At 43.7% G+C, this 7573-nt stretch overlaps 1 long non-coding RNA gene across 1 annotated transcript; it reads left to right on the top strand.

The window, feature by feature from the left end:
• The first annotated feature begins 6491 nt into the window (after window positions 1–6491).
• Window positions 6492–7064, top strand: LOC114430280 (uncharacterized). The gene is made up of 3 exons (XR_003669983.1): window positions 6492–6588; window positions 6686–6758; window positions 6947–7064. It is a non-coding gene; the product is annotated as an uncharacterized LOC114430280 (long non-coding RNA).
• The last annotated feature ends 509 nt before the right edge of the window (window positions 7065–7573 follow it).

The raw sequence follows: 7573 nt of genomic DNA, 5'->3' as shown, positions 1-7573 counted from the left end.
AGCTCATCGTGAAAGCTGTGGCCGCTTCCAAGGAGCGGAGCGGCGTGTCTGCAGCCGCCCTCCAGAAGGCTCTGGCTGCCGGAGGATACGATGTGGAGGCCATCGAGAGCCTGGTGGCTAAAGGGACCCTGGTCCAGACCATGTTCACTGTTGTTGGCAGAAAAGTCAGAGAGCAACAAACTGCTGTCTTACATTCATCCTTCAGCTCTGTGTTCTAAGAGTCTGAGAATATGTGGTTTCCTTTGTTTACAGTGGTGCATGTCATGTGACTTTACTTATGCAACATGTATGATAATGTTCTGTCTCCTCTCATTTCCAGACGTGCAGCCAAAAACATGTGCAGTGATGATATGTGACGGTATCATCATGGTCTCAGAGAGAAGAGCTGAGTGTGTCTGTTCTGATCTGTGGATGCTTGTGTCTCTTCTCCCCTGTAGTTTCTGCTTGTTGCTCCGTCACACGCCCTCTGCTGGTGAGCCGCGTCATTACACACAACCGCTCATGTAATGAGGCGAATTTATAACTTTTGACTTTATGTGGAGGAGGGATTGATTTTGGAATGAGGAGGCTGCAACCTGCGATGGCACCACTAGGTGTCAGCTTCTCACAGCATTGGTGGTTCAGTGGTAGAATTCTCGCCTGCCTACAGATTACAAAGAGCACACTGTATGTTTACATGTCATCCAGCTCATGTTCATAGAGACCACTGAAGCAAGGCGTCTGGACTTGTAAGGACAGAGGTTTGCACATACTCACAGCAAGAACACAGGGCTGTCAACCAGTCCCCTCCAGCAGTCTCATAGTCGTTAGCCAGTTGCTATCTGTTAGCTTTGCATTGTTGAGGACAAGACGGCAAGTGACTGAAGATGTGCATCCATATTAATGGAGGTCCACATGTCTGAAGTCAGACTCCCTCCCTCCACCCTCTGCAGTTGAGCCTCGGCCTCCTTCTCATATTTGTCATCCACCATCTTCTTTAGAGCCTTTCTAGAAGGCAGGCTGGATGTGGGGTCTGGCTTTCCCACAGATCAGCCACTATAGAGAAAGACTGGGGGGCTTTCACCACATGAACAAGTGTAGCAGAATGTGTACTCCCACAGTGGAGAACGGCTCCATGGTGATGATCAAACAACGGTACGAGAAGCCGACACCAGCGGCTATAGTTAAGTGCATCCCGGGGGCCAGGGCGGAAACTTAAAGCTGCTGGAGAAAGATAAGCACACAGTGGGAGTGGCACACAGGATGAGCTGTAAGGTCTTATACAGACAGGTGTGTGTCTGTCCTCATCAAGTCCAATCAGTATCATCAAAGACAGCTGGACTCAGATGAAGGTTAGAACCATCTGAAGGACGATCAGAAGAAATGGACGCACCTGAGTTCAATATATGAGAGTCACAGCAAAGGCTCTGATACTTAGGACCATGTCATATTTCACTTTGTCTTTTTAATACATCTGCAAACATGTCAACAACTCTGTGTTTCTGTCAGTATGGGGAGCTGTGTGGACATTAACTCTCTGCCACATATACTGTGCCATGTGTGAAGTGATAATAAAATGTGAATTTACTGTAAAGAACTTTACTTATCATCCCTGTTATAAGTGACTGTGTGTGTGTAATGTCTGCTCAGTGTTACTGATGCTGCTGTGTGTGATCTGAAAACTGATCAAACTGTGATGTGATGCTGACAGCAGAATCAGAGGATGCATCTAAATGATGATGTCATATGGTTCCTAAAAAGGAGCCACAGAGGCTCTGTCTGCTTCCTGCCTCACCTGCAGACAATCCTCCAATCAGACGCCTGTTTCCACGGCCCTCATCAAGCTGCACTGTCAGCACATCTGCATGTAGCTGCTGCTGTGTGGACTCTGACCTCCTCCTGCTCTCTGCTTTGTTTTCCATCAAACAGCATCAAGTGTCCTCCTCCCTCCTTCTGGACACACACAGCATGACAGTGCACAGCTGAGCTCCTCCATGCACACACAACATCTACTGAATGTCAGCACAGGTCCAGAAGAGAGTCACATGTCAGACAGTCAGATCCTCCTCTGACCTTTAGAGGTAAGAGAGTCATGTTGTTACATTAGCTGAACTTGTGTCATGTGAACCGCACACTTGACAGAGTTCAGAGATCATCTGTTGATGAACAAACACCTGCAACCCTCTAGAACCCAGCCTGTTTCCTTGATCAGCTTTGGACTGTTTCCATCCTGACACCAGTGATACTCTCACTACAGGGGTCATCCAGGATGCATTAGGTGAAGCGTGGAGCGTTGGTTGTTGCTATAGTAACTGAATTTTTGCTCTTTTAGTCTAGTTTTAGTCGACTAAATATCAAAGAATTTTAGTCGACTAAATCTGCCGTGGATTTAGTCGACTAAAATTCTATGATATATATTTTTTCATGAAATATTTAAGGTTTGAAGTGCAATAAAAACAGGCACAGCTTTAACTTGTGTTATTTGAAACAAACACCTCTTTATTTAATTGCTATGATCTTTTCACAAAGACCCAGTGAACAGTGAGCTGCTCTCCCTGAATACACTGTTCAGTCATGACCTTCTTCATGAATACTCCATAACTACAGCAAAACACTTCAGTGACAACTTAGAAACAGGTCGCATGCTGTAAAACCATCAGCAGCGCTGTCTTCATTTATAGATTTTGTCACGTGTATCTTTGAACGGAAGTTAAGATGACTCGTCTGCAAACGTCGCTTCAGGTTTGTTGTGTTTTTACCGCTGATAGTCGCTCCACACGGTTTGAACCGTCTTGTTTGTCTTGACATCAAACGTGTCCGTGTGTCTGTTCTTCTCCTGTGTTGTGTTACCATGCATGAGGACGCCTTCTTCCAGCATCGCGGGGCAACGTCCTTACGCAGAGAGATCACTTCTGATTGGCTCTCTGCCGCCGTCTCCTGATTCGTCCCTCCCTTCCACAAACAATATTTGCTCTGATTGGATCTCGTCTCCATCAATAATTTCATCTCGTTTTTATTCGTTGACGAAAGTGTCAGTACATTTCGTCTTGGTTTTTGGCACCGTGCCAAAGACCATGATTCTAACAGTGCTGCCTCCTCCAAGGCAAGGCAAGGCAAGCTTTATTTATATAGCACCATTCATACACAAGGCAATTCAGAGTGCTTTACATAAGATGCAATCACAGAATAAAAACATATTAAAACATTAAATTAAGAAGGAAATTAAAATCATAAAAAACATAAAATCATAAAAAACATCAAATAAAATCAGGATGATTAAATGAGAAGAGTGCAGTCAAGAGATTAGGAGAACGCTGCAGTAAACAAATGAGTTTTCAGGCCTGACTTAAATGAAGTGACTGTCTGAGCAGACCTCAGGTGTTCAGGAAGGCTGTTCCACAGGTGAGGGGCAGAATAACTGAATCCTGCTTCACTCTGTCTGGTTCTGACCCTGGGTACACACAGTAGGCCTGTCCCTGATGATCTCAAGCGTCTGGATGGTTCATAGGGAACCAATAAGTCCAGGATGTATTTTGGTCCAAGACCATTCAGTGCTTTGTAGACCAGGAGTAAAGTTTTGAAATGTATCCTTTGACTCACAGGAAGCCAGTGCAGTGATTTGAGGACCGGTGTGATGTGGTCCATTTTCCTGGTGTTACTCAGAACTCTAGCAGCAGCATTTTGGACCAGCTGCAGCTGCCTGACGGATTTTTTGCTAAGATAAATGATTGGATTTCCAGTTTGTTGAGTATCTCTAAAAGTTTAGAGAAATCTTTTTTCAGCAGTTCTGATTCGCCCCTGTTGGTGTCAACTGCACCCACATGCAGAATGATCTGTTTGACTCCTGGGTGGTTTGACATGACCTGAGGGAGAAGTCCTGTTATATCAGTGACCGTGGCACTTGGATAGCTGCATGTGAGCATTCTTTCATTCTTGACGTCAGTGATAGCGCCGTCTCCAAGCAGCAGGATATCTTTGTCCTTCACTTCTGACACAGATTCTCTGCCTCTGTGTGCCCGATGTTTTGTCTTCGTCTCCCTCTCTGTTTTATTCTTTATGTCCCATTTCTTATTGACTGCATTGTATACTGGCTCGTTTACAGCCAGCTCAGACAATGGTTGATATTTGTTTCTGAGCTGTATGCCTGGTGATGCAGCGTATGTCCCACTGATATTATCATTCATTTTTCTCATTCTGTGTCTTTTTGGTTTGGCGCCAAGTGTATGCCAGGTGGCATCAGTCTGTTTAGGACCAGCTTTCATAAGTTTTGGAAAGGACACAGTGTCATCCAGGTTTAGCATATCAGCAGCAGAATCATAGTTAACACTGCATTTTGTTGATGCAGATTTAGTCTTCTTACCACCGGGTGTGATCGGGAGAGTCTCATGGAGTCCTTTTTCCATTTCCAGGGCAAAAATCTTTGCTTTAAGCTCGGTGATTTCCTAAAGATAATTCCAGCAGTTTTGGCAGCGTAAGCTTGTTGTGGTGTCTGCTCCAGACATTTCTTCACTAGGCTGATGAGTACACAAAGTGAGCTGCAGCAGGTCCGTTGATTTGTTTAAAAAGTTAAAATCCAAACATCCAGTGATACAAAACGTATCATGGGTATAAGATTGAACTGTAAAATCTTTGTGGGTAAGAAGAGTGAAAGATAAAAAGGTAAAAAGTAAAGGCAGGCAAGAGCAGGAGCAAGCAGAAAAGCGTCTGCACTCTTCAGAAGCAAGGACACTAAACTCCAAGTAGGTGTGTGCTCTGTGCAGCAGGTAGATGATGGCGTCCTCCACTCCAATACCAGGCGGGTAAGCAAACTGCAGGGGGTCCAGCGATGGTTCCACAACAGCACCGGGTGTTTCAGGACCAGCCTCTCCAGAGACTTCATCACATGTGGAGTCAGAGCAACTGGTCTGTAGTCGCTGTGTGTGCTCGGATGTTTGGTCTTTGGAACAGGAATGCCTGGTGTAAAATAATATGGTTCAATATTACAGAACATGTACATTATATCAATATACACTGATGCACACTGACAGTTTGTTAATGTATATTGATTAATGTTGTATGTGGTCTATTTTGACATTATATTTATTGATGTACATTGATGGATGTTACATTGATATTGAATTGGGAAATGTATTTAATGCAGCTAGTAATAATCATGTTATCTGTGTGCACCCTAACTGAAACCCTGGCCCTGTGTCTCAGCCGCCGTTTGAGTGCGTCCACAGGGACAGTGTGAATCGTGCCTTCCCTGTCTTCCAGTCTACTGATGATTCGCCTGTGCCATGCTAGGTTGTTCCCGCCCCTCCATACTGTCAATAAACGGCGAGCTGAGCCAAAACAGAAGTGGATTTTGTCTTCATATAAAAAATACTAGGCTATCTAATAATAATAATAATAATAATAGGCTAATAATAGGCTGTCAGCTGACAGTTTTATCCATTTGCTTTCATTGGAATTTGTTTTGAAAGAATAAACATTAAAGTTACATAATAAACACACATGTTGTTTTGCAGTGAGTATGACAGGACAGCCAGCCCCTGTAAACCAGAGCGGTGGAGTACAACTTCCACGGGGAAAAGAACCACGGGGAGCTGAAGCAGCTTCCACACGTGGGTGTAGTACTCACACATGTTATTCACATTTTGACTGATAATCAATTCATATCATTTGATACTGCTGTGAGTGTGATGGTGCATCTGTTTGCCATCATGTCCTCCAGAAGATGTGTTGATGGAAGACAGTGGACCCAGTAGAAGTTTTGAGAAAGCCCAGAGAAGAAGGGCGGCATGGATCCGTGGGGGTTCCAGCATGTACAGAAAGCCTCAGGCACAGCTTCATAAAAGGCATATGGATATCCAAGAACAGCTGAGGACAATCCGGCAAGTAACCGGTTCAGAGTCTGTCGAGGGTTCATTTCATGTCCGACTGAGGATAGAGTTACTAATTATTTTCATTTCACACTGACAGTCATTGCACCTTTTCTGTTCTTCTATCATTTCAGCCAGCAGAAGGAGGAAGACGACACAGATAACATGGTAAAAACACATGATCACCAAGTCGATGCTGAAAGAGTTTCTATATGCAGGAGCCTATATATCTTAGGCCATCAGGCTGATCAGTTCCTGTGTATCTATATCATAAGCCCTCTGTGCCTTTGCCCATAATTAATGGAGATTAAGCACCGATATAGCAGCCTATTGACTGTTGTGTTGTGTTGGTCTCAGTGGTTGCAGTTGTGTACAGATGTCTTCACCTTTTTACATTCAACAAAGTAACTCTGGTGTACATTAGTTTTGTAGTAATGACCTGGGTTTAAATTGAGTGCTAAACAAGACGATGTGCCTGTGTAGAGCAGGCACAGTGTGCAAAGGAGGTCAGTCTTATAAAATGTATACTGCCACTAACAATGATGCAAAATGCTATTCCGACAGAGGCTGAACTTCTACATCCAAAGAGGGATGGACCTCGTAAATGTGGCTCCCCTGCAGGACACATGGCTGGAAACCATTAGGGGAAGGATTCCCTGCCACCTGCAGAGCTTCAGGACAACAATGGAGCTGCTGGTGGATGAGATTAAGGATGACTATTTGACCAGCATCAAGACAATAATCTGTATTTATTCACTTACCCTCAAAAGCACGAGTCTTAAATAGATGCAAACATGCATCCTACATGAATCAGTTTGTGCTTCCTGTGTTTATGATTGCAGTGAAGGATTCTTTTGAAGGTTTAAAGGAAAGTGACGAGGAGGAAGCAAAAGATCTGCCCCCTCACAGACTTGAGTAAGTCAGGGGGATGTGATCAGAGGACACATACATAGTAAACACTGCTTCCAATGCCTCTAATGACTGAGCCATACATGGATAACTTGTTGTCTTGGTACAAGCAAACTCGTAATAAGCTGCAATGGGAAAACGTTCGAATCATTAATTGACTGTTGTGCATTAGCTTTGTTATGCTTTCATTTTAGGGTGGAAATACTGCCAAAACCATGGAACCAATGGTTTGTCCGTGCACGAAAGAGGATGCATAACAAGCTGTATTCTATCAACCCTACCATGTTGCAGGTGATGCACATTTGGGATGTCTCTTACAAGTGAGTATGCTCTAACACATTTTTATTTACTTCATTTTATGTGATTTGGTTCTTATAAATGTAGGAGTTTGATCTTATCTTATCTTGATTATAAGCTGTATTCACAGTTACTCAGTGCATTGTGATACTCCTGTGCTATTCTCACATTTTTAACATTACTGTGGTGTAGACCTATATATCCCCATTGATTTTGACCCTCTGCTTCCTACTTGCAGAACTCTCCGTCTGGTAGATGCAGAGGAGTTCCGCTGCAGAGAGGAGTCCATTGAGCTCTCTGTGTTTCAGCAGATAGTCAACCGGCAGGTTGACCATGCTAGAGGTGTCCTCCTGAAAAAGTAAGTTGACATCATGACATCACAGCAGCAGAGCTTGCCTCGGTCTCAAAGTTAATAGCTATGTGTTTATATGAGATATTGTATGAATTTGGAAATGGTTGCTATTTAAAAATAGCTTCTTAAATTGAATCTCAGGATAATAAAACAGGAACAAACTGAACTGTTC

Source organism: Parambassis ranga, unplaced genomic scaffold (assembly GCF_900634625.1).
Source record: "Parambassis ranga unplaced genomic scaffold, fParRan2.1 scaffold_22_arrow_ctg1, whole genome shotgun sequence".
NCBI lineage: Eukaryota > Metazoa > Chordata > Actinopteri > Ambassidae > Parambassis > Parambassis ranga.
Note: the sequence above shows the minus strand (reverse complement) of the source record. Positions and strands in the feature narration are given on the sequence as shown.